Source organism: Tursiops truncatus, chromosome 18 (genome assembly GCF_011762595.2).
Source record: "Tursiops truncatus isolate mTurTru1 chromosome 18, mTurTru1.mat.Y, whole genome shotgun sequence".
NCBI lineage: Eukaryota > Metazoa > Chordata > Mammalia > Artiodactyla > Delphinidae > Tursiops > Tursiops truncatus.
The window spans coordinates 25,105,384-25,119,996 of NC_047051.1; positions in this window are offsets into that span (position 1 = coordinate 25,105,384).

The window sequence follows — 14,613 nt, forward strand, 5'->3', positions numbered from 1 at the left end:
CTAAGTATTTGCAAGTATAAATTCTATACGTATTGTTCATGAGCCTGGCTAGGGTGTTCGTTAGAGGTTGGCAATCTGTTTCTCCTTTTTCTTTGGTTCTGAAAGCTTTTTTTCCCATTGCAGGGCTGGTGTGCCAAGATAAAAGTGCTAGTGATTGTGTGATGGGCCAACATGCTGTTTGTGAGCTTAACTCCTCTAGGTGTCGCCCTAGAGTCATTTCAGCTCTTTTACGTGTCTCGGTTTCTCCCTCCAGCAGTCTAAAACTGACCTGGGTGCTCAGAACACTGAGTGGCCAGCTCTCATATGTAGTCCTGGGACAAGAAGTTTTTAAATTACATGAGTGAGTTTGCCTATGGGACTGCTACATGGTATGAGGACTTGCTTCCACCACTACTGAAAGTTTCTCAGTTGCCTAAGAAAGCCACTGCTGCCCAGAAGGAGATGTTTTCTTCTTCAGAGCTGAAAGCTCTTATGTGATATCTTGACTTTTATTCCAACAAACTCAGAGTAGCCAATTCAAGGAAAAGCAATTGGCCAGTCTCCTAGCTAATCACCCAGTCCAAACCCACCCAGTGTCTTTCAACTGAGTAAAATCATCCCAGTGTATTTTTTTTTTTTTTTTTTTTTGGCCGTGCTGTGTGGCCTTCAGGATCTTAGTTCCCCCCAACAGGGATCGAACCTGTGACCCCTGCAGTGGACGCTCGGAGTCCTAACCACTGGATCGCTAGGGAATTCCCTTTTTCTTTCTTTCTTTTTTTTTTTTGCTTGGTTTTGTTTTGTTTTTCTTTTTTTGCCAGTGTCTTTCAATTGGGGTAACCCCCGTGTCTTTCAACTGAGCAAACTCTTCTGTTTTTCAAATGGGGTAACCCAGGTACCTCTTCCTGAAGCTAAGTTCAAGGAAAACCTATTCCTCACAGCAAGGAGTCTGTCCACCACAGAATAAAACTTAGGATCAGCAGCTAATAACGGGAGATCCAGCACCCAGGAGAGACTCACCTAAATTCTCCTGGACTCACCTAGGAGACAGGTGGGCACAAGGGACCTCTGCTGGTACCAAAGTTCCAGATCCTCATAGAGTTCGGGCAAAGGAGAGAAGTCTACTCTGGGTCCCTTCGCCACTGCCAAAACTATCTACTGAATAAAAACACACAACTTAAAAGTTGTAAGTTAAGTTTTATTCGGGGACCTTATTGAGGACTGTAGCCCAGGAGGCAGTCTCTCAGATTGCTCTGAGGAACTGTTCCAAAGAGGGTCCAGGATATATATAGGGGTATTTTGCTGGACAAAAAAAAAAGCAAAACAAAACATGTAGTTGAAATTCAAAAGATGACTGTGAATTAGGAAGAACAAATGTCTCAAGTTAATGCTTTTAGTGATTTTCCGTGTATGGGAAGATGCAAGAATCTGGGTTCACTGAAACTATTCCATATATATATGCATGTTAAGTATCTAGGGCCGTTTCCAAAGCACAGAATGCTTCCTATTTTCCTCCATCCTGAATTCCTCTCATGGCACAATGAGGTGTAGGTGACTTGGTGCGTGACTGCAGTGGCTAATTGGCTTGATCCTTGTAGAACAGGAATGGCAGGCAACATTCTTTGTTTACACCTCTCTCCCCAGCACCATGGGAGCCTGAAATTCAACAGCTTCACAACTACAGTAGTTGAGAAAAACAGTAGTTTAGCAGCCACTGTAGGGGACAAAATGGATTTGGAGCTCTCTAAAAGCCCTATCCCTAGAGGGTTGTCACTAGTTGACTTGTCTGATAGCTCACGGAAAAGCTCTGTTATCAGGACTTGTCTTCATTTGACCTATTTCAGAGTACACTCTGTGAAAACAGCTTGACATACACAGCATTTGTCAAAAAGAAAAAAAAATCAGTGGCACAACAAAAGAAAAAAATAGATAAATTGGATTTAAACAAAATTAAACTTTTATGCTTCTCATGATAGCACCAATAAAATGAAAAGACAACACGTGCAAAGGGAGAAAATATGGGCAAATTTTATTTCTGATAAGGGGTTGTGTCTAGAATATGTACAGAACTCATACAATTCAATAATGAAAATAAAAATAACCCAGTCGAAAATGGAAAAAGGATTCGTACTGACATGTCTCCAAAGAAGATATACGAATGGCCAACAAACACATGAAAAGATGCTCAACATTAATAGCCATTAGGGAAAAACTAATCAAAATCACAATGAGATACTACTTCACACCTGCTGGATCGCTATAATCAAAACCAAAGCAAAACAAAACAAAGTGGCCCGCTCATGCCCCACAGGTCTGGTGCCTCAGCGCCTTCTTGCTGGGACTTCCTCGCTGCAGGGGAGCGGCAGTGGTGCTCTAGCCAGCCTGGGAGGAACGGGCCCCACTAAAATGTCAGTGGCTGGAAAGAAGAAAAGACTCCTCCCTCCCTCCCTCCCTCCCTGTTTATAAATCTGTGATTTTCTCCATGAGGACCTTAAATAGCATCTCCAGGAGAGGAGATCTAACCATGTACCTCCTCAGCAAAGTCGCACCCCGGTCAGGAAATGCCTGGAGGCAGCACAGTGATTTGCAGTTTCTAGTTTCCGCAGTGAAAGACCAGGGGTCCCTAATCCCGGGCGTGGACCTACACCCCTCTGCGGCCTGTTAGGAACCAGGCCACACAGCGGAAGGCGGGCGGCAGGCAAAGGAGGGAAGGTTCCTCTGCTGCTCTTCCTCGCTCCCCATTGCTCGCATTACTGACTAAACCATCCCCGCCCCGCCCATGTCCGTGGAAAAACTGTCTTCCACAAAACCGGTCCCTAGTGCCAAAAAGGTTGGGGACCGCTGGTGTAGGTGTCCAGAGTGCGCCCCTGAAGGGCAGAAAGAGAAGAGAGTGAAGGCCTAGAAAGATGAGAATATTGGAGCACACACGAGTTCAGTAACTTAACCAGTTCATGAAAGGAGAAGGTGGCAGTGGAGAGAAGGGTTGAACTCAGGCAGAGTCCAGAACTATAATTATCATCACAGTGACAAATACTGGTGGCGGAGCCAACAACCAGAAGACACAATAGCAATCTTTGATGGATGCCTTGCCTTCAGCTGGAGTACTGGCTGTGTTTAGATGAAGATGACTAGCAGGTGAATTTGCAGTCCTAGCTCATAAAAGTGTGTAGGCCTGAGGTAAGTCCTAGGCAACCTGGAAGTTTCTTATATGCCTGAGGAGTAGTCTTTGAATACACAACAGATTCTTACATAAAAGTGAAGGAGAACTTGAAGGAAGGATGTTCTGGAAATCTAACAAATATGAATAAAAAAGACTGGAAATTTGTTAAATACATACATACACAAACTACAGCAACAACAAATGGAAAATAACAAGTGTTGGCAAGGATATGGAACAACTAAAACCCTCATTTCCTGCTGATGGGAATGTAAAATGGTGCAGTTTCTTTGGAAGACAGTAAAAAAATTTAAACATAGAGTTACCAAGTATGACTCAACAATTCCACTTCTAGGTATACCCAAGAGAATTGAAAACATACTTCCAGAAAAAAACGAAACTGGTACACAAAAGTTCATAGCAGCATTATTCATAACTGACAAAAAGTAGAAAAAAATGCCCATTCACTGATAAATGAATGAAAAATGTTAATATCAGTGCAGTGGAGTATTATTTGGCCATAAATAGGAACAGAGCTCTGATACATGCTACAACCTTGATGAACCTTGAAAACATTAAGCGAAAGAAGGGTAGATAGAGAAGGGCACATATTGTATGATGCCATTTGCATGAAATATCCAGAACAGGCAAATCCATAGAGACAGAAAGTAGATTAGTGGTTACCTGGGGCTGGGGGACTGGGCATATGGCGGGTTAGGAGGAAATGGATAGTCACTTGTAATAGGTATGGAATTGCTTTGGGGGGTGATGAAAACATTTTGGAATTAGTTTTGATTGTTGTACAACTATCTAAATCATTTAGAAATCTAGTTTTTATATCATGACTGTAATAAAAAAGAAGTGAATTGTAAACTTTAAAAAGATGAACTTCATTATATGTGAATTTATATCTCAATAAAGTTATTTTAAAAAATACTTTATTTCCTTTTTATTGCTGAATAGTGTTTTAGAGGATATATGTACCATAGTTTGTTTAAACATTCACACATTGAAGGACATTCAGATTTATTTCCAGTTTTTGACTATCATGAATAAAGCAATGATTGCTTGATATGAAACAATACTCATTTTTAAAATACACAACTCATTTTCATGTTAAATCCACCCAATTTCAGGGAAATTCAAGCCAAAACAATAGCAATAATAATAATAATCAGTTAGCACATGTATTATTTTTCTTAATAAAGACTGAAATACTCCATTTTTTATTCCTTCACTTTACTAAAGCTCACATACCTTAAAAGTCAAGATTTATGATATATGCATGCTCTATATTAGAACAGCCGTTCTCTGCTTGGTCCGGTATCAAGGCCCATTGTTTTATTTCTTATATGGCCTTTTCACATGCTGGAATTTTCAGTGGATTGACTTATTTACTCTTTATTTTCTGTCTCCCCCACTAGAATGTGCACTCCATTATAAGGGAGACCATGTCTCTCTTTTTCACCAGTTCCTAGCATATTGCCAGACATGGAGTCAGGATTCATGAAAGAAGAAATAAACGAATGTGTTTGGTGCTTATTTGCATTTATATGACAAACACCTGCATTTATAGATCACATCATTTAGTGAGTTATCTATCTGCGAGGGAGAGCTATTATTGCACCGTTTTTTCTGGTTGCCATAGCAACCCACTGGCCTCCAGAGCTACAAGTTAATTCTGACGCACTTATTTTCCCAGAAGTCCCACAGCATTTTCAATTATGAGATAACGATGCTATTGTAAATCACATTTCTCATACTATAAAGGGGCATTATGGGGTTTTCACTTTATCTTTTATGAAAATGGCAGAGAAATACAAAGGAAACAAATCTGTTCAAACCGATAAATGCTAGGAAAAACTGAACAAAACAGTATGACACACATCTCCACCCCTAATCCTTTCCTCCAAGTTCTCCACCTTTCCATAAGCATCTGTGAATTTGGTTTAGTTTTCTGTCCAAGCTGTTACAGAAGTTTTGAAAGGTAAATACTACAAAATAAGCGCTAAAGAGTTCTGTTACAGCTTAAATATTTTCTCATTTTCTCCTGTTGTTTTTGCTTAAAATGTCATGTGAAGGTAGTAAATGATAATAGTCTTACAAAAATTGAGTTCTGCTCTGAAAAGATCCACTGTAAGGTAATTCTCTATCCCTCTCTCCTCACATTTTAGGGACCGGAACTGAGAAAATTTTTATTAAACTGAGTTAGTCATCATAAAATGCTCATTATTTTCAGTTCAATAAGATGGGATTTACCTGGCCCATTCAACCAGCCACAATTGTAGTTTTTAAAAGGCAGAGTCCGTTTTCTAATAGTGGATACCCTAAGGGGATTTTACATGTATTTTATATGTATTTTATGTATTTATATGTATTTATATGTATTATATGTATTTTACATGTATTTATACTTCACTACACCCTTCCTCTGTGCAGTTCTAATATATAGGGTTGTAATACAAACAGTAAACAGTCTCATAACTTTATCTAAAAGAAGTGATGCTGCAATTAGCTTACCTACTGGGTTTTGACATTACAAAAGCAGTAGCTACTTCAATATATTATTGAAGCCATCTTCAGTACTGTATGATGAGGATATTGTCAGGAGAATAAAGAGAAAGATAAGGAGGGATAATATAGAGTGTAGTGTCAAGACTGCAGATTTTGGTAACTAAACCCCTGAGGTATTTTGATTTACTATTTGTAAGAACATCATTTTAGTCTTCTAGAAATCTCCATGCCTTTTAATTTTTTTTAAATAAGCACTGAATCCTACACAACATTTTAGTTCAGATGTCAAACCTTTGAAACAACTAAACCTAGATATCTGCCTATTGAGAAAAATTGAAAATTGTCCGCTCAAATGGCAGGTTTTGTCAAGAAAGGATCAGATGTCCAGCCAGAAACATCTTTCAACGATTGTTTGATAGAGTCACCGTATCCCAGGTCTAATTTTCTGCTTTAGAAGTTTGGGTATTCAGTTATTACTATACCTTGATGTGGTTGGGTTTGGGTACTGAATCAGATTAACCAAACCATCAAGAATCAAATGTGCAGGGGACTTCCCTGGTGGCGCATTGGTTAAGAATCTGCCTGCCAATGCAGGGGACATGGGTTTGAGCCCCGGTCTGGGAAGATCCCACATGCTGCGGAGCAACTAAGACTGTGCGCCACAACTACTGAGCCTGCACTCTAGAGCCCGTGAGCCACAATTACTGAGCCCGTGCACCACAACTACCGAAGCCCGCATGCCTAGAGGCCGTGCTCTGCAACAAAGAGAAGCCACCGCAGTGAGAAGCCTGTGTACCACAATGAAGAGTAGCCCCTGCTCGCCGCAACTAGAGAAAGCCCGCATGCAGCAACAAAGACCCAACACAGCCAAAAGTAAATGATAAATAAATTAATTTAAAAGAAGAATCAAATGTACAAAAACCATAATACTGGTATATTAACTTACAATTAGAAAACACGGCTTTCACATAACTAGATAGATACTGATGATTTCTGACCAGCACATATTCTTTTTTTTTAATAGTGAATGAAGGATGTTTATTCTTTTTTTCTTTTAAATTTTTATTGGCATATAGTTGATTTACAACCTTGTGTTACTTTCTGCTTACAGCAAAGTGAATCAGTTATACATATACATATATCCACTCTTTTTTAGATTCTTTTCCCATATAGGATGTTACAGAGCTTTGAGTAGAGTTCCCTGTGCTATACAGTAGGTCCTTATTAGTTACCTATTTTATATACAGTAGTGTGTATATGTCAATCCCAATCTCCCAATTTATCCTTCCCCAAACCCTTACCCTCTGGTAACCATAAGTTTGTTTTCTACATCTGTAACTTTATTTCTGTTTTGTAGATAAGTTCATTTGTACCCTTTTTTAAGATTCTACGTGTAAGCAATATCACGATATTTGTCTTTCTCTGTCTGACTTACTTCACTCAGTATGACAATCTCTAGGTACATCCATGCTGCTGCAAATGGCATTATTTTGTTCTTTTTATTGGCTGAGTGATATTCCATTCTATATATGTACCACATCTTTTTTTTTTTTTTTTGTACCACATCTTCTTTATCCATTCCTCTGTCGATGGACATTTAGGTTGCTCCCATGTCCTGGTTATTGTAAATAATGCTGTAATGAACATTGGAGTACATGTATCTTTTCAAATTATGGTTTTCTCCAGATATATGCCCAGGAGTGGGATAGGTGGATCACATGGTACCTATATTTTTAGTTTTTTAAGGAACCTCCATACTGTTCTCCATAGTGGCCGCATCAATTTAAATTCCCACCAACAGTGTAGGAGGGTTCGCTTTTCTCTGCACCCTCTCCGGCATTTATTATTTGTAGACTTTTTGATGATGGTCATTCTGACTGGTGTGAGGCGATAGCTCATTGTAGTTTTGATTTGCATTTCCCTAATAATTAGTGATGCTGAGCATCTTTTCAGGTGCTTTTTGGCCAGCTGTATGTCTTCTTTGGAGAAATGTCTATTTAGTCTTCCACTCACTTTTTGACTGGGTTGTTTGTTTTTTTGATATTGAGCTGCATGAGCTGTTTGTATATTCTGGAGATTAATCCCTTGTCAGTTGCTTTGTTTGCAAATATTTTCTCCCATTCTGTGGGTTGTCTCTTTGTTTTGTTTATAGTTCCCTTTGCTGTGCAAAAGCTTTTAAGTTTAATTAGGTCCCATTTGTTTATCTTTGTTTTTATTTTCATTACTCTAGGAGGTGGATTGAAAAAGGTCTGGCTGCAATTTATGTCAAAGAGTGTTCTGCCTATGTTTTCCTCTAAGAGTTTTCTGGTATCCGGACTTACATTTAGGTCTTTAACCCACCAAATGGACAGTTTCTTTGGATAGAGCTGCATCTATAATACCCATGATGGCATGGCTAAGTCTTTCCTAGGCTTCTGTACTGGTACTACTCCCCCATCCCTCTGGTTCCCATATACTTTCCTTTACCATTTTTCCTTCACTTCATTTGTATAGCTACATCATTTACTAAATCAGACTAATAGTAAAGTTGTGGAGTGGGACCTACTTTGCCTCTTTAAGATTACATATGTTCTCTGATTATTTTCTTTGCAATTTAAGTTTTTGTGGGGCATATATACATATACCAATTTCCAATTTTTTGTGTGTTTTGGGGGTGGAGGAACCTGTGTGTTTTTTTGGCCTCTATGCACTACTAAGTCTTTAACCTATCATCAGCATATCATTAACCATGTATCAGTGATTTGGTCATCTTAGTATTATTAATTTTTGTGAAATGTTACTATGCAGAGGGCACAGGGAAGGACATCTTTTATGATTGTGTATATGACGAATTTCATAAATTTGGAGATGGATCAACTATGTCATTTTAGGTGTAAGTTTACTGAAATATTGAACATAATCCATCCTGCTTTTCCCATGGTTGGAATATATAAATATTGAAGGATTAATTACTATGTTCAGCTCAATTTAAAGTGGAAAACCTAAAACACAATCTTGGTAGAAAAGTGTAAAGCAAAATTATTCTTTGTGTAGTAATGTAGTAATTGTACAAATTGGTGCAAAATTTATCTTCAGATATTTAGTCTCATTAAATGAAATAATATATGATAGCTTATGATAAAATGTTTAATATGAAGTAGATGATCAAAAATATTAATGCCTCATAATATTATGGAGAAAATTTTCAACATAAAATAACAGGTATCAGTCATACCAACAACCAAGAAAATCACAACTTGTATAAGAAAAGACAATCGACTGATTCACCACAGATAAATCAGCTGTTAGAATTATCTCAGCGTTTAAAGCAGGCATCTAAAGAGTGCTCTAATAACATGCTATAAATTCTCTTGAAATAACTGAATATCAGAAAACATCAGTAAAGGAAATGAAGTTATTTTTTAAAGTGCAAATTATAAAGTTGGAAAATATCATAGCTACTATACTGGGTGGGCCAAATAGTAGAGTGGAGATGACAGAGGATAGAATCAGTGTCCTTCAGGACATGTCAGTAGAATTTACCCAGTCTGAAAAACAGAGAGGAAAATAGACTAGGAAAAAAATGAACAGGGCCTCAAGGGCCTGTGGGACAATAACAAAATATCTAACATCTGTATCATGAAAGTCCCATGAGGGGAGGAAGAGAATGGAACTGAAAGAATATTGGAAGAAATAATTGCTGAAAACTTCCCAAATTTGTTAAAAGACACAAACCTACAGATTCAAGAATCTGAGCAAACCCCAAATGATAAAAACCTAAAGAAATCCCTTCTAAGATACACCATAATTAAGCTTCTTGAAACCAAAGACAAAGAAAAACCTTGAAAGAAGCTAGAGGAAAGTGACAAATTACCTGTAGGACAACATCAATTTGAATAACAGATGATATCTCATCTAAAACCAGGGCGAGCAGAAGGAAGTGGCACAAAATTTGTGTGTGTGTGTGTGTGTGTGTGTGGTTTTTGTTTTTGGGGTTTTTTTTCGGGGGGGATGTAAATAACAGAAATTTATTTTCTCAAGGTGGCAGCAAAATTGGTTTCTGGTGATACCCCTCTCCTTGACTTGGAGATGGTGACCTTCTGTGTCCTCACATGGTCTTTTTTTCTCTTCTGCTGTCTCTTCCTCTTCTTTTTGTTTTTAAATTGAAGTATAACTGACCTACAACACTGTTAGTTCCAGATGCACAGCATAGTGATTCAATATTTGTATACATCACAAAATGATCACCATGATAAGTCTAGTTATTATGTCATCATACAAAGTTATTACAATATTATTGATCATATTCCCTATGCTTTACATTTCACCCCCATTACTCACTTATCTCATGACTTCTCTATCTCTTCCCTTTGAGCCTATGTGTGTCCTTACATCAGAAGAGTCTCTTATAGGCAGTATATAATTGGTTCTTATTTAGTTTTGTTTTGGTCCTTTTGACTGGTGACTTCAATCCATTTACATTTAGAGTAATTGTTGATACCTAGGGATTTACTGATGCCATCTTATTAATTGCTTTTTGGGCCTTTTGTAATTCCATTGTTTCCTCCTCCCCTTGTTTTTGCCTATCTTTGTAAATTGGTGATTTTCCATGGTGGCATGCTCCGTTTCCTCTATCTTTTGTGAATCCACTCTAGGTTTTTGCTTTGTGGTTATCATAAGACTTCCATAAAACTTCTGATAGATAAAACAGTCTATTTTAAGCTGATAGAAAATTAAATTCAATCACATATAAAGGCTCCACACTTTTGCCCTGGCCTTTTATATTTTTGATGTTATACTTTACCACTTTTTTCAATTGTATATCCATTAACAAATATAGTAGCTATAGTTATTTTATTACTGTGTTCCTTTAACCTTTATACTATAGTTAAGGGGTTAATACACCATCCTATTACAGAATTAGAGTTTTCTAAATATGGTTGTATATATAACCATACCAGTGTGTTAGATACTTTTGTATGTTTTCATTTCGCTAATTAGCATCTTTTCCTTTCTGCTTGAAGTACTCCATGTAGCATCTATTGCAAGGCAGGTCTGGTGGTGGTGAAGTCCCTCAGCTTTTGTATGTCCAGGAAAGTCTTTACTTCTCCTTCATAACTTTGATGGATAGAGTATTCTTGGCTGGCATTTTTTTTCCCATCAATATTTTGAATATGTCATTCCACTCTCTCTTGGCCTATACAGTTTTTCCTCTGAAATCTGCTGACTGACTAATGGGGTTCATTTTTAGGTTATGATCTTTTTTATCCTGATTTCTTTTTAGAATTCTGTCACTATCTTTGATTTTTGACAGTTTCATTATAATGTGTCTTGGGGAAGGTTGTTTTGCATTGAGATGATAGGATGATGTCATGAACTTGGACGTCCAATTCTACCCAGGATTGAGACATTCTCAGCAATTATGTCTTTAAATAAACTTTCTGACCACTTCTCCCACTCTTCTCCTTCCAGAACCCTAATTATTCTAATATTTGTACACTTGATGGCGTCCCATATATCACATAGGGTTTCTTTGGTCTTTTTCATTCTTTATTCTTTGTTTTCCACTGATTGTCTTGTTTCAAAGTTCCTGTCCTCTAGATCATTTATTCTGTTTTCCATTTGGTCTACTGTGCTGTGGATACTCTCTGTTGCGTTTTTTGCTTTATTCATTTGTTGTTCTTTTCTCAGCTCCAGGATTTTTGTTTGGTTCTTTTTTATTATTTATATTTCTGTTAAATATCTCATTTTGTTCATGTATTATTTTACTCATTTCATTGAATTGTCTACTTGTGTTTTCTTTTAGCCCCTTGCGTTTCCTCAAAACAGCTGCTTTGAATTCTTTGTCAGTTAGATCACAAAATTCTGTGCCTTTGAGTCTGGTTATTGGAGGATTGTTATCTGTTTTTCATGACATGTTTCCTTGATTCTTCATGTTCCTTGTAGTTTTCCATTGCTGCTTTCTCATTTGAAGTAGCAGAAAGCTCTTCAGATCTTTACTAGTTGCCTTCAGGTGGGATATACTGTTTGTTGGCCCTGTTATATCAGAGATTTTTCTCTGACCTTGTATGGATCCACTTGCTATGCACTTCTTGCTCTCTCTCATGGTAGGACTCTTAGGCCTTTTTTGTCTTCTCCCGTTTTTTGTTTTCTGCCTCACCACACGGCTTGAAGGATCTTAGTTCCCCGACCAGGGATTGAACCCCAGCCCACGGCAGTGAAAGCCTGGAGTCCTAACCACTAGACCGCCATTCTCCCGGTATTTATATCTCACCAGGCTGGCTGCTGAAAACTTCTCTTTTGTTTTCTAGAAGGTGGAGCTACAGCTCAAGTTTGTGGTTTCTCCCTTGCCCACAGACCCTGGTCTATTTTTTGGACAACGACTCTGCCAGACAGAGCTCACTCTCACTGCTGCATTCAGGAGTGCACACAAGGAGCCAGCCACAGACTTGGGGGAGGTGTGGGTTTAGCACACAGGGCATTGATGGTGCCCTCGGGCCTCGTGGGGGAATCCTAGGGTGAGGTACTCCCAGAGGGTCTTGGGTGGAATTCCGACAGAAATCCTGGGTGCAGTCATCAGGAACTGTGTTCCTTTAATGCCTTTTGATATTCTTTATCTTTCCTGATCTCCCTCCCCCCAGTCACGGACACCCCACCTCAGTACTCTGCATGCTACTGGAGAGAAACGGGTTTCTCCAGCAGCATCCCATACAGCTGGAGAAGCTGAGCACTCAAACACCACTTTTTTGTCTCCGCTATGGGAAGGGTCGCTGCTGGCTAGTTCTGCAGTGTTACCTGGGGGGAGTGGTGGCACTGGCAAAGTTCCTCTTACCATCTCCTATGTGTCCAAACTCGTATGTGTTTATATTTTTTTGCTGCAACTATGTGCTGGAATCTTCCTTTGGGAAGGTTCACTTCTACAAAGTCTCTGTTGTCTCTGGGTTTCTGCCCAAGTCAGCACTCTTTAGGTTTTCCCAACTGCAGCCTAGAAGGGGTTAAGCAGGTTCTCCGGCTCTTGATGTTTCTGCAGCCCATACTGAGGACTGTCTACCTATCACCATAGGCACAGGTGCGCAAGACTCCTACCATGTCCCGTGGCAGATGGTGCTGGATCCCTCAATTTGCAGAGGAACTTTTGTTAATGGATGGATGTTTAACTAGTTGTTAAAAAGGACAAACAAGAGAGATGTCTTACACCACCGTGATGCTGATGTCACTCCCCATATAAACTTTAGAATCAGTTTGTTGTTATCCATAAAATAACTTTCCAGGATATTGGTTGGAATTGCTTGAATCTATAGATCAAATTGGGAAGAAGCATTGTTACTTTTATTTTAAAAGAGTATTTACAAATTATGAAGAATTTGAGTCACTCGATAACAATGAGCAGCTCCAGGATACAGATTATAGGGTTCTTTAGGAGTTGAATGAATTCTATATAGTATAAACTATGAACCAATATTTAAAGTATTGTCTCAGCTCTACTTTTTTTTTTTTTTTTTTTTTGCGATACGCGGGCCTCTCACTGTTGCGGCCTCTCCCGTTGCGGAGCACAGGCTCTGGACGCGCAGGCTCAGCGGCCATGGCTCACGGGCCCAGCTGCTCCGCGGCATGTGGGATCTTCCCGGACCGGGGCACGAACCCGTGTCCCCTGCATCGGCAGGCGGACTCTCAACCACTGCGCCACCAGGGAAGCCCTCTACTTCTTTTTTAAAAAATTTTTATTGGAGTATAGTTGATTTACAATGTTGAGTTACTTTCTGCTGTACAGCAGAGTGAATCAGTTATCCATATACATATATCCACTCTTTTTTAGATTCTTTTCCCTTATAGGTCCTTGCAGAGTATTAAGTAGAGTTCCCTGTGCTATACAGTAGGTCCTTATTAGTTATCTATTTTATATATAGCAGTGTGTATATGTCAATCCCAATCTTCCAATTTATCCCTCCCCCCGCTTCCCGCCCCCGACCCCCCGTAACCATAAGATTGTTTCCTACATCTATAACTCTATTTCTGTTTTGTAAATAAGTTCATTTGTACTATTTTTTTTAGATTCCACATATAAGCAATATCATACGGTATTTGTCCTTCTCTGTCTGACTTACTTCACTCAGTATCACAATCTCTAGGTCCATCCATGTTGCTACAAATGGCCCAGCTCTACTTCTCTGCTTCACGTTTTATTCTTGTTTTTCTTTGGCTTAACTGAATAAGCATCAGCGGATGATCTAATAAGAGTAGTCTACTGTGTAGTTCTATGGAAATGACAGTGATAAATAAAACACAGTCCTTACCTTCAGGAGCTTCCAATTGAGTTCCTATGAAAATAATTAACTGTACAACTATGTGGCATGATGAATGTAGCAACTGTTCTGGGGAATGTTTTGGAGTGAGTAAGACAAAGTTTATTATTTGAGGTATTTCTCAGAGAGGAAATATGTGCCGGAGAAGACTAGCTGAAACTATTTTAAGCCTAGTGGAATTATGTGGATGAGAGATATTTTCATTAACTTTTTATTTTGATAAATGTCATGCATACAGAAAAGCTTAAAGAGTATTTCAGTGAACATTATATATGCCACACATAGGTTTAATGATTATTAAAATTTTGCTACATCTGCCTTCTTTCTTTCCCCTTTCTCTCTCACATATGTATCTGTGTATATATATGCCTATATGCGTGTTTGTGTGTTTGTTTGTTTTGTCCAATTTGGGATCCAACTAGGATTCAAACATTCCATTTGGTTGCATGCTTTTATTTTCTAGATTAACCCCTCTTTTTTCCATATGACATTGATTTATTTTATTTATTTTTAATTGAAGTATAGTTGACTTACAGTGTTGTGTTAATTACTGCTGTACAGCAAAGTGATTCAGTTATATATATATATATAATATATATATATATATACATTCTTTTTTTATATATATTCTTTTCCATTATGGTTTATCGTAGGACATGTTGTTTATCCATTCTATATATAATA